Here is a 13,052-nt window from a genome sequence, read left to right on the forward strand (position 1 = left end):
CCGATTAAGGGTCAGCCAGCATGATGAATTAGAGGAATATAATGGCGGTCTCAATATTCTTTTATAACAAAAAAAACCCCAAGAGTCCAGTGAGCAGAACTTGCAAACTGTGAATTAATCACACTGCTCGATGTTTTTCTTCTGGTGGACTTTGGAACCCTGTGTGGGCTGCTCATTAGATGCTCTTCAGTGAAATACTCAGAGATTGCACCACTGAGGATTTTCTGCAGCTATAGCCACCTTGACGGGGACTATGCCGTTCATGATTTCAGGTGGTTTTAGCAATGTGGAAAGGGAGCTTTCTTAATACATCTTCAGTGGTAATGATGAGTGACCCAATGAAGGGTTCTCTTTGAATGATCTTTGGTAGAACTAGCTGGCAAATTGGCCACTCCAGGGATGGTCTTTTGTATCATCTCCTGATGCAGGGCCAACTTAGATACAAGGCAATAGGCACCTTAGAAATACCGTAGATAGTTCCAAAGAGCAGGAGGAGAAAGGAAAAGAGTAGGGGTACCTGGGGCCTTCTAAATGTCAGACGGTAACATCCAATGGGACACTATTGCAACCTTATTAAATAATCTTTTGGGATTGGAAGCCCCATTGGCCCATTTGTTTAGCTGGCTCTGAAGTTATGCTGAAATTAGAGCAGTTAGTGTAATGATGGTCAGAAGGGTTTTTTTAGGGGAAAAAAAACTGCGTTTCTTGCCATGCAAATCTGATTTTGACAGTTCTGGGTACAATATCCCACCACATAAATGCTGGGTTGTGACTATCATAACAACTGTTTTTAGCCCAGTCTCAGGAACTGTGTCTCTGTCAGCTTGCTGTTTAATCAAAAGCCAAAAGTCATATTTTAGACATGTGTTTTTCTTTATTTTGCTTTGAGTTCAATCAAAGGGTCAGGAGGAAGACCAGAATGCATCAGTTACCACAGCAGGCTCTCTCTAATTTCCATACAAAATAGTTTAATGGGCTGCCCTGAAGGCTTTCAGTTCTCAATATTTGATTTTCATTTGATGTAAAGGAGCAACATGGTAACTTGCAGCAGTTGATATATGCAGTCCTTATATACATTCACAGTCATGGAAAAATCCAGTTCTAACTACAGGAGCTTTGTCCTGCTTCGGAGACTTAATTTTAGCTGATAGATCATTAGAAAAAACAAACGCAGGCATTCTCACACCAACTTTAGCAGCCAAGAATAGTGAAAGTATTGCAATAAGTTTTATTTGAATATACGAAAAGGAGTACTTGAGGCACCTTAGAGACTAACCAATTTATTTGAGCATAAGCTTTCGTGTGTTGCATCTGATGAAGTGAGCTGTGGCTCACAAAAGCTTATGCTCAAATAAATTGGTTAGTCTCCAAGGTGCCACAAGTACTCCTTTTCTTTTTGCGAATATAGACTAACACGGCTGCTACTTTGAAACCTTTGAATATACAGACACTGGAAATCAATGTACAGTTGTTACAAAAAGAAAGTAGGAATGATTGACATAGTATTAACACAAAAGCTTAAAATGGATTCTGCTGAGTAAAATAATTGATTTCCATGGGTCCAATTGTGAAGCACCTATGAATGAAAACCTTGTCCAGGATCCAAAAGGATGCTAATTATTGAGGCTCTGTTTGAATGCTTATAGTGAAGGCACGTAATTTCCATGACCACCAGACCACCACACACCTCCATATGCACCGAAAGGAACCTTCAACCAGTCCATATTTACAAACAAATGCAAATTTTTATGACATCAGGTGGACTCACCTGAGTGGGTGCAGTGGCTCTGTTGTCAGCTCATGGGAGGAGCAAGCTTCAGAGACTGACTGGTATTCTGGCAGGTAAAGTATGAAAATCATGTTTAATAATAATAGTACCTTACTCTTAGCAGTGGAGCTCAAAGCTTTACAAACCAGGTCAGCATCATTAACCCCATTTTACAGGAGGGGAAACTGAGGCACAGGTCAGCGAAGGGACTTGCCTCAGGTTACCAAGCATGCCATTGGTAGTGCCAGGAATAGAAACCATGTCTCCTAAATCCCAGTCCACTGTGCATTCCTCTAGGGCACACAATCAAATAGGTTTAATTAAAGGCAAGAAGGAAATTCCCAACAAGGAGTTCAAATCATTGCAGTCCCAGTCCAACTAGCACACAGAAATCACCCTCCTCTTCAGTGTCTCCACTGCTCCCTCTTGCTTTCTGTATCAAGTCTGAAGATCTTTGGCCTCACTTTCAGACCTTTGGACCACTCTGCTCTGACCTGTGTCTCTGCTCTCCTTTCTCCCTGCTTTTTCCTCCCTCCCCATTCACACCTCACTTCTTTCTGGTCTTCTCACCCTGCTGCATTTTGTCATGCTTCCCCGTAACCCTGGAGCTCCATCCTCATCCCTGTGCACAACGATCTCCGATTTTCCTCATTCAAATCCCTCTTCAAAAACATCCGTCTTCCATGCAGCCTATTAGCCTTAATAAGCAATACTCTCATTCAGCCATTAAAAAAAATGAACGGCTGCACTGCTGTGCCATGAACCCGAGTCACTTAGTGTCCCATGCATTGTTTGCCTGCTTAGCTACATTGTGCAGACAAAAGTCCAAATCAGCCTGGTACCTAAAATTGTTCATACAATTTAATATAAGTTGGAGATAAGTAGACTGGGACAAATTGGATTGTTTAATAGACACTTGATAAGGGGTCGGGCAAGGCTCCTGGTAGTCACGGATTGGCATGACAATGAGCTGAAAGATTCTAAAAATGGGAGGAAATGTTTACAGTGGAAACCACCAAAATGTATTTTGATTGGTTAATGTTAATAGGCTGAGGCAGCCATCTCTTCTTGGACATATAGGGTCACTAAATGGAATGGAGTAGGACACACTGACTGGAAAAAAGCCGGTTTTTCCATCATGGCTGCCACACTCACTGTCTTCTGGGACCCCAGAGTACACCATGAGACCACTGGGCCTTTTTATTCTGATCATGAAAGATGTTCTGAGCCAACCAGGCCAGAGAGAGCATACTGATGGCATCGCCACCTCCACCAGCTTCAGCTAAATCCCATGTCTGAGACTCGGATTCCTGCTGTCACCCCCTCCTCATGTGTCATTTCCCTTCCCCATCTTATTTCTCTTCTTTCCTCTCTCCCTCTCTTTTTGACTTCTAATAAGAGTCTGGCTTAGCCAGCCAAGACAACTCCATTTCTTGCTGCTTTTCTGTGAACCTGTGGCCAGAGGCAGCTAAAAGCAATGCCTTAAAAACAGCCTGACACTACAAGTTTGCCAGGTCTTGTGGTGGCTAATCAGACTGTTTGTTGGGACCTTGTTTGTCCAGGAGTGAGATTGCAAGTTACAGTCAGCATCAAAGACAGTAGCTGCATTTGTTATGTTTGTTATCCTTTTCTCTTCCCTTTTGTGTGTGTTTGCCTTGGTTTGTCTTAATGGAAGCAGGAGCAGACTCCACTAACTATGAGAATTCCAGACTCTGTAAATTAACTCCCTTCCCCGCCAAAAAAAGAACAGTTAATTCTGTCTTTAAATACTATCTAAAAGACTGTCAAACAGTCCCTATTACAAAACCTCTATAGTGAAAGGGAAAAGAGGCTAAGGGACGTTATTAAAATTAACCCCTTCCTTAATAATTTACATTTCAAATGTTTTTACTGTTTTTCTCCTTTTTCTGCATCTTTCACAAAAGATTAAAAAGATGTTTAGTGGTGGCTGTTATAATGGGAGTAAGCCAGCAATAATTTGAGTTGAAACTATGGACCACACTTAACTGGTTAACGTTGTAACAGTGAATAAGGGTTTCATTAATTTCTTATTCCTTGCTGGGCCTGAGACATCTCCTTTTCAACACAATATCTAGTGAGCTTGTTGGGGTGGGGACCTTATCTAGTCCTTGCTCTGTACAGAGTTGAGCACTGTGTCACCATTCAACAAGTCAATAACAAATGACCCAACCCATGTGCATTTATGGCAAGCAATTCCACCTTAACCTTAATGAAAGGAGATGGTGTGTTACACTGAATTAGAGATGGGTGAATGCAGCGTCAGAGTCTTCATGAATATTCTGGAGAATAAGCCCCAGGAATCACTTCATTAGCTTCCATGCAGAATTTTTTTCTGCCATTTGCACTTTTCAGCCAAAGAGGTTGTGGGCCCCCTGCCCATACAGACAGATCAATAGAACAACATGACTAATGCTAACATCACCCCAAGTGAGATGCCTCATGGCATTGTCAAAGGGTCACAGCTTGTCACCTCTTAAGCTGCGTCTAGCATATTTGGGGGAAATCTTCCCCCTTTCATTACCAGTGGAATCAGCAGAACACTGGTTTTGACTGCTGCGTAGTCTAATCCTGCTCTAGCTTTAGATAATAAGGCTGTTAGAAACATCAGTGGCCTGATTTCACTAGCTACCCCGATGGAGTTGCAGTGGCAAGAGATTTCCCCAAAACACTGGTATAGGCAGGACTACAGAGTCTGCAGTTGCAGTCATTCTGCCAGGGCAATGTGCACACTGCTGTTTTCCTGGTCTGATATGAGTTGACTATGCTGCTCATAGAGCTAATCCACCATGTGACATGGGGAATTACACCCCCTCCTGCTTCATTTGGTGGAAAGGAGGATAAAGCTGTAATGGGTGTTCTGGAAGTAGAGCTGCATGAATAGCAGATTTTGCAGTTTGCTGGCAGTTTCGAAAAAAAATTGGTAAAAAAATTGTGGGTTAAACCAAAAATGAAATTGGTAGAAATCTGCATCAAATCAAAAAGCTGGAAAAAAATTATTTTGAGTTGAATGAAATATTTCATTCAATCCAAAATGAAACATTTCATTTCAAATTTGAGTGTTTTGATATTTTAGAAAAAAATTCAAAACAAATTTGAAGGAAATTTCTAACTGTAAAGTCCATTTTGAACTGAAAAATTAAAATATTTTGTTTAGAAAATGTCAAAATGAAAAATTTACATTTGTGGGTCTTTTTCCCCCAAACATGAATAGGCAAAACCAACACAAATCCATGAACTATTTACAGTGTCACCAAGTCTGTGAGTACATGATGCACAGGCCAAAGTATGTGCTGATCTTCCAGATAATATCAAGAACACCCGCTCCCCCCCCCCCCCCCCCCCCCCCCCGCCCTGGCTGCATTCCCTGTGAGAAAGACCTTTGCCACCAGGTTTAGGAAATGCTCTAAGCATGATGTATGAGGCAAATGGTTGCCCTGCCATGCTTTGCCCAAGCACTGAGCTACAAACCTGGGAGGAAGGAAGGCATCAGCCACTTTAATGATACTTCACACAATGTCACTAGCAATATGTGGCTTCACAAACCTCCAGTCACGGTGAAGTGTGTTGACACATGGAACATAACAGGTAACTTGACTGCTAGTTCCCACATCTGTGGTCCCACCCTCACAGCTCGAAATCCATTTCCTTTTTCCATTACAGGCTACTACTACCATTAAAAATAAACATTTTTATAAGACTAGCAAAACAATGGGGGACTTTAAGTCTGAAGGGATGTTAGCAGCACACTTGTGACCTTTGGGCCTATTTTTGCTCAGAGCCTTCTGCAACCCCCTTGAAGCGAGTTGGGGTTAAAGCCAAAATCAGGTTGGCCACTTGTGTCTGAAAGGGATAGAGAGTGTTCAGTGTTGCCAAATTAATCCTAGAGGTTCCTCAGGTATCAGCCCAGGAACTGTGTGTGACATACCTGGAGTTTGTGGGCATAAAGAACTAAATATGTTTTAATTTATTGTGGGAGTTTAAGCATACAGCCTTTTAGAAATGAAAAGGGTCCATTATTAACAGGTTGGAAGCAGAGAGGTCCTAGCCTGAGCTGCTGGCTTAAATAATTGAGTCAGTGGTTCCTCAGATTAAGCTAGTTTAGGAGTACAGGGGCCTTTGGGAAGCTATGTTCTGAGGGAATGGCACATACTGTAAATAAAGTACACTAGGATAGTTTATTAATTCTTGGCCTGATTTTCAAAGATGCCAAGCACCCTCATTACCCATAAATATGTCTGTGTCTATTTTCACTCTAATAATATTATTACACATTTTCCTCTCAAAAAGAAATATGCCCCTCCCTTTAGTACAGAGCACCCTGACTGTTCAGATGTCATGACACTAGCAATTCACAGGACAGATCATATTATAAGAATATGTCAGTATTCTATTAGTTTTCACCACTTCTCAGTAATAACAAAACAAATATTTCTTCAGTAAAAACATCAGAACACTCTCCTTCTGTGATATAGTCAAATCCAAATGTGCCCTGTGTTTGGGATGCAATGTCATCTCTCCAGTGTCACTGTGATCAGTAGTACCAGTCCTAAGTCACTTGAACCCATTTTTGCTTCTTAAATCTTCATGTATCTAGGGGAAAAAATGCAGGATCATGATATTCTACTGCCATCTGGTGACCAATGATAACATTTTCCTCAGAATTTAGTTCATTACAGCAAAAGACATCTAGAATTCCACTGATCAGCACTGAAGAAAACACCAGTCCACCAGCAAAGTATAAAGAAGCAACAACTATAGACAAGAACTCTGTTATGGTGCATACCTTAATAGACAGGGTTGTTGAAACTGCACTTTTGTTGATCTGCACAGTAGGGCTGGCTCACCTGTTTCTTCTTGGAAAGCTTCATGCTGGCCTGCCTCATCTCACCATGCTGGTGCTTAGTTATAGGTTTCCCAGAAAACTAGCTTTAAATGTATTTATTGAAAGAAGTGGTGCTCTCATTTGACAGCTAACAGAACCTGAACATGCAGGACATTAGGTATTTTTAAATGTATTTTTTTTTTAAGAGTGACTTCAGTATAGTTTCCATGGCAGCTAATCCAACTTTGACCCAAATTAAAATTTCAATATCTAAAAATTCATCCAACCAGAGAAGGACAACCTTTAGCCTCCCCTGAACCAGGCACAGAGCTGACTGAGAACTTTTCAATTAAGCCTCCGTCCCGGTTTTGCTCCTTGCAGCAGGAACGTATGTAAACATGAAGAAAGTTTGAGCTGCTGCATCACTCAGCTGGGTGCAGAAGCCTGAGCTGTGACCTCCAAGCTGCAGAGATGTTTGCTTCTGAATACAGCCCACTCAGGGGCTAACATTTTTGGGACATGTCATGCCTCATATGGCTGGAGTAGCAAATAAAAAAAACCACACGTACAGAAGTAGGAGACTTCGCCTCATCTCAGAATGAAGGGAAGACAAATCTATTTTGTGTCCTTTAGAGAAAATAATATTTGTGGTACTGTTCACGCTCATAAAACCCTCTCCATTTTATGACACTATCAGCACAAAACAAGTCATTTAGCTATTACAACAGTATTTTATATGATACATGGTATCAAAGACTCTCTCACCATAATGGCAGTGAAGCACAATATAGAGTTTATAAAAGAGAAAGAACCTTCTCACACCTGTTATGCTGATGGGGACAGAGTCCCTGTTTCAATCCCTCAAGTTATGGCAAATTACTTTTAACGTACTATATATTTCAATAATATCTAGTTAAGGTTTCATTATGACATTTCAGTCTAAAATGTGATGTACAATTTCTACCGTGTTTTCATAAAACATTACTGTGGGTGAGATTTTCACATTAACCACAACTGCAGAAATGACTGATGTTTAAATCTAAAGACAATTTTTGTCATTATTAAACTTCATTATGAAATAAAGTATGTGGGTGGAATCGTGGTTTGATGCTTTTGTAATTTGTTCTACCTTTTCAATGTACTTTTCAGTTACATTAACTGAATCATTTCATCTTATAGATGCAAAGATGAAGGAGAAGAACAAAAACATGCCCATTAACTGAAGCAGTGCAAATGTGCATAGTTAATGGAAACCGTTTTGACATTTTGTATTTGATTCCATGGTGTACCTACTCAAACAATTTCAATGGCATATTAGAACAAAATGCTACATTGTACCCTGCACTAAGAATGCAAGTAATAGACTTCAAAAATTACCTTTCAGCTGAAAGTATTATCTGTTGGAAATGAAGAAATGTTTTATATTATGAAAGGCTTATATGAGTAAAGAGGAACAATGGACTGGAATAAGAATGCAGGCAGACAGGGTTTTTTGACTCTGTGTTTGCCAAATTGAATGTGTTTTTATAGGTTATTGCAGAATTGGTTAGATAGGAACACAATGGCAATTGTTTCACTGATTATCTTACAATTAAAGATTTCTTAATGGAAGATCATATTAAATATTGTGACAATATTTGTTCTGTCACAGAGTAGCTAATTGATTGCTTTTTCAAAGTAGTTTTTTTCATTACTAAGTCAATTCAAAGACCAGATGCAGTCCAAAATATATTTCCACTCTGAGGCTAAAGCAAGTTTTACCTCTTAAACAAATTCTGCATTTCATCAAAGTGGAATTTATCTATTAGTAAGCATATCATAAATAATTTTAATATGCATTTAAGGCTGATTAATGAAAGTATTTCCATTTCTTGTCATTTACAGGCCGACTAAAAAATGTTGTATCTTAAATTTCACATGTGAAATTTCATAGAGGTACCATTCTTCTGCTCTCCCAACCTTATAATCCCTCATCTGTAGTGATTAAGTTGGTGTACTTGGGAACAGCTGGACTACAACACTGGAATGCAACTAGAAAAACAAAACACTCTGCATATATGTTTCAGCTAAGTGCTAGTTTTGGCATTTCAATGAACTGTTTGGCAACAGAATTTTGTTTCATTCAAATTCACAACTGAGTGTTTGACAGATGGATAGACTGCAACCTTGTTCAAACTGATCCACTGTAACAAGAGGTTAGGGTATGCTTGCATTCCTTCTGTTTGTCTCTCTGCATTTATATGTCAGCCTTTCTTTCCAGAGATTGTGTGTCAAGATGCTGTGGTTATAATGCAACCAGCACTGAAGAACTTGCTGTAATTGCCTTAGCTGTGATCCTTAATTCACTCATGAGAAGAAGATTCTCACTTTTTGAACTTCCTTGGCTGCTCTAACATAGATATACCATTGCCTGTGACAATTATAATCTTTCACGAGAATGAGGTATGAGAATTTCATTCCGCTTTATACATGTAACATCAGCATCAAACTTCAGATCTTTCATCTTTTCAACATTGTCTAGAGGGCCAGATCCTCAGCTGGTCTAAATCAGCATAGATTGATTTCCACTAGGTGAAGATCTGGCCTTCTGTTTTGACTGGCTAACTACTCTTATTTATTGTATTGCTTATAAGCCCGAGGAAGAATCACCCTTCCATCAAAATACAACATTTTCAAAAAAGTTAAAGCAGTGCATCTATGCTTTATACCACTATATTTTCAATGGGCTTTTGGAGGCATTACAGCTCTCATGTCTTCGTCTCATGACACTTAGGGCTAGTCTACACTGGCAACATTAAAGCGCTCCCATGGCAGCACTTTAACGTGGCTTGTGTAGTCGCAACAGAGCGCTGGGAGAGAGCTCGCTCCCAGCGCTCTAAAAAAACCCACCTCCATGAGGGGTATAGCTCCCAGCACTAGTGCACTGTCTACACTGGTGCTTTACAGTGCTGAAACTTGCTGTGCTCAGGGGGGTGAAAGTTGCAGCACTGTCAATTGCAAGTGTAGACAAGCCCTTAGGGTTGCCAACTTTCTACTCGCACAAATCCAAAAACACTTGCCCTGCCCCTACCCCGCCCCCCCCACCTCATGCTCACTCCAACCTTCCTCTCTCTGTCACTTGCTCTCCCCACCCTCACTCACTCATTTGCACTTGACTGTGTCAGGGGTTAGGGTGCAGGAGGGGGTGAGGGCTCTGGGGGGGGCCAGGGATGAGGGGTTTGGGGACCAGGAGGGGGCTCCAGGCTGGGAGGTGGAGTTGAGGGGTTCAGCGTATGGGAGGGGGCTTGACATTGAGGCAGGGGGTTCGGGTGTGCAGGGGTGAGGGCTCTGCCTGGGAGTGTGGGTTCTGGTGTAGAGCCAGGGATGAGGGATTTGAGGTGCAGGAGGTGGCTCTCGACTGGGGCAGGGGGTAAGGGTGCAAGGGGGTGTGAGGACTCTTGCTGGCGGTGCAGGCTCTGGTGTGGGGCTCGGGATGAGAGGTTTGGAGTGTAGGAGGGTGCTTTGGGCTGGGACCAAGGGGTTCTTAGGGCAGGAGGGGGATTAGGGCTGGGGCAGAGGGTTGGGGTTCAGGAGGGGTTCAGGGGTGCAGGCTCCGGGCAGCACTTACCTCAAGCTACTCCTGGAAGCAGCAGCATGTCCCTCCTTCAGCTCCTATGTGGAGGCGTGGCCAGGTGGCCAATGGGAGCTGTGAAGCTGGTGCTTGGGCTGGGGGCAGCGTGCGGATCCACCTGGCTGCTCCTATGCGTAGGAGCTGGAGGGGGAACATGCCGCTGCTTATGGAAGTCACACAGAGCCATGGCAGGCAGGGAGCCCGCCTTAGCCCTGCTGCACTGCTGACTGGACTTTTAACGGCTCGGTCAGCAGTGCTGACCAGAGCCGCCAGGGTCCCTTTTTGACTGGGTATTCCTGTTGAAAACCGGACTCCTGGCAAACCTAGCAACACTTGATTATATTTTATAACAAGATTAGAAAATAGGATAGTTACTAGGGAATGGAACTATAGTACTGGTAGAATCCAAGAGTCTGACTCACCACTGTATTACTTCTGTTTTACAATTTTGTAGCTCCATTTTTTAACTTTCTGTAGAATAAAACTGAAATAAAGAGGAAGAGAAGGCCCTAAACAAGGCCCTATATATGGAAGCCGGGCTCTTCTGATGAGTAATCCATATGCCCAGTGCTTGAAACATGTATGGAGATGCAAGTAGTTACTGCTGAGTCATAATGACTGGTGCATTTTGCTAACTCCAACTTGAATGTGGAGGGTTTGAAATGTCTCCCTGATTCAGAGGGAAGTGGGGGCTGGGACAAAGGAGGTCCTGCAGGGAAACCAAGGAACAGGCAAGTTTGTGGAAAAAGTCTTAGTCAGAAGTTTGTTCTTGTATTGCTACTTGTATTACAAATAAAGAAACTCCAGGAAGGGATTAAAATTGGATTATGCAGAAAGTTTATATATTCTGATGAGAGCAGACTGGAAACTCCACCTGTTTGCAGTTATATTTAGGCAAACTAGTTTAATAGAGTTTGGAACTGAGACTCAGAAGACCAATTTTCTATTGTAGGTATTGCCAGTCACTCACTGTATCAACCTTGGGCATCACTGTTCTGTGCCTCAGTTTTTCCACTTGTGAAATGGGGTTAATACTGGGTCATGATGTGGTCTTCATTAGCAAACAACACTCCCATTAACATCAGTGGCAGTTATGCAAGATGTGAGGCTATAGTCCGCTGTATTTATTCTCCCTTGTAAAGTGTGTGGAAATCCTTTTCTTTATGAGCGGCAAATCCAGCCCCTTTCTCTGTGGCTGCAGAAAGTCCTTGTGCAGCAGAACTCATGAAACCCTGCCAGATATGGATGGAGGGGAGCTGTATCTGAACCAGCTCTGCACAATCGCTCTGCACCATAATTCTGCACATCTTCTCTTCCCTGCCTAAAGTAACCCATAAAGACTACTTCAGCCTGTGGCTTTGCAACTGCTCCATGGTCTCCAGCTGAGTGAAGGACCGAACTTTGTTATCCTTACATGCATCTCCCCAAACAACTGGTCTGGGTTCTCAAGCTGGAGCCTAGAGCCTGGATTTTTCCCCAGTTATTTATTAGTTCCTTTACAGAAAATCCTACAGAATTACAGATTAAATCAGTAGGGTTCTACATAAATTAAACAGGGTTCTGTGGCTAGTACTATGAAGTCTTTTAGGATTTATAGAGTATGATAGTCCTAACACAATGATAAATATGCTGGTTTAAAAATTCTGTAGGAAGATCATACTCTATGAAGTTCTGTTGGACGTTCCCAGAAGAAATATTAATAATATCAATTACCATTACACAATTACTATAACACAACTGTTACATACATTATTTAGAACATTGTTTCATTCCATGGTACATTCACCTTCCTTTAAAAATCAAGGAAGAAAAAAAATTGTTTCAAACAGAAAACACAGCCATTCCATTTGTGTCCTTATATTTATTCCTGATGAGGGGTGAGAGTTCTGGACAGGTCATTCTGATAAATATGGGTCAGACATCATCCTTGTTCCTCTAACTCTCCATTAACAAAATGAAGGGAAACCTTGAAGGTTTAGGCCACCAGTATATTTTTCTGTGTGGATGAATAGAATAGAATTGCTCCATTTTCTTTGTTATAAAAGTATGCATCAGTTTTTCTATTTCTCTTTATAATGGGGGCCCTTGCCCCTAGCGGCTCAGTTCAGCGCTGGCATTGCATTGTTGCCTCAGTTTTCCTGAGTGAGATTTTTAATACGTTCAATTTTAATAAGCCTGTATATTGAACAGGGCCCCTTTCAGGGTCTAATTTATTCAATCCCAAAGGAAGAACATCACTTGAATAGGCCTCTCACTCAGCATCCCTAGCAGGAGAGAGCAGGGGCTCAGTCAACCTTTGTCCATCAACTCCAGTTATGTCCAAGGTCCCTTACCCGTGAGATCTTCATGACTCAGAAGTGTTTTGTAGAGTCGGGGGCCCCTTGTCACTAGCTGGGGGAAGGTCCCCACGGAGGCTCAACTGTGATGACCCTTCCTCAGGACATCATGTAATTCCTCTAATCTAGGGTTTCTGGTGTTGCTTGATAAAGTCTTTCATGGGAGTTATGCTTCTCTGAGACTTAGCATTCATAGTCCCTTCCTTTCAGAAACTCTCACACCCAGAAGCATTCTTCCTTGGTTGCCTTTGCTGGTGAGCCCCCTATCCCCCTTCATGAACTTCCCTCAGAGAGGCCTTCTCTAGAGGAGTTTTCTCTTTCTACATTCTGAGAACTGTTCCTCTCCCCCAAAGCCTCTGTTCCCGTACCTAGCACCACTGGGAGTAATTTCCTTTTATTGTGCCCCAGTGCTCCTCTGCCTAATTAAATGCCTCCCAGTTACTTAGTGAGTTAATTAGTCTCAGGTGACCCTGAGTTGCCTTATTCCGCCTGGTA

This window comes from Chelonia mydas, chromosome 2, assembly GCF_015237465.2.
Source record: "Chelonia mydas isolate rCheMyd1 chromosome 2, rCheMyd1.pri.v2, whole genome shotgun sequence".
NCBI lineage: Eukaryota > Metazoa > Chordata > Testudines > Cheloniidae > Chelonia > Chelonia mydas.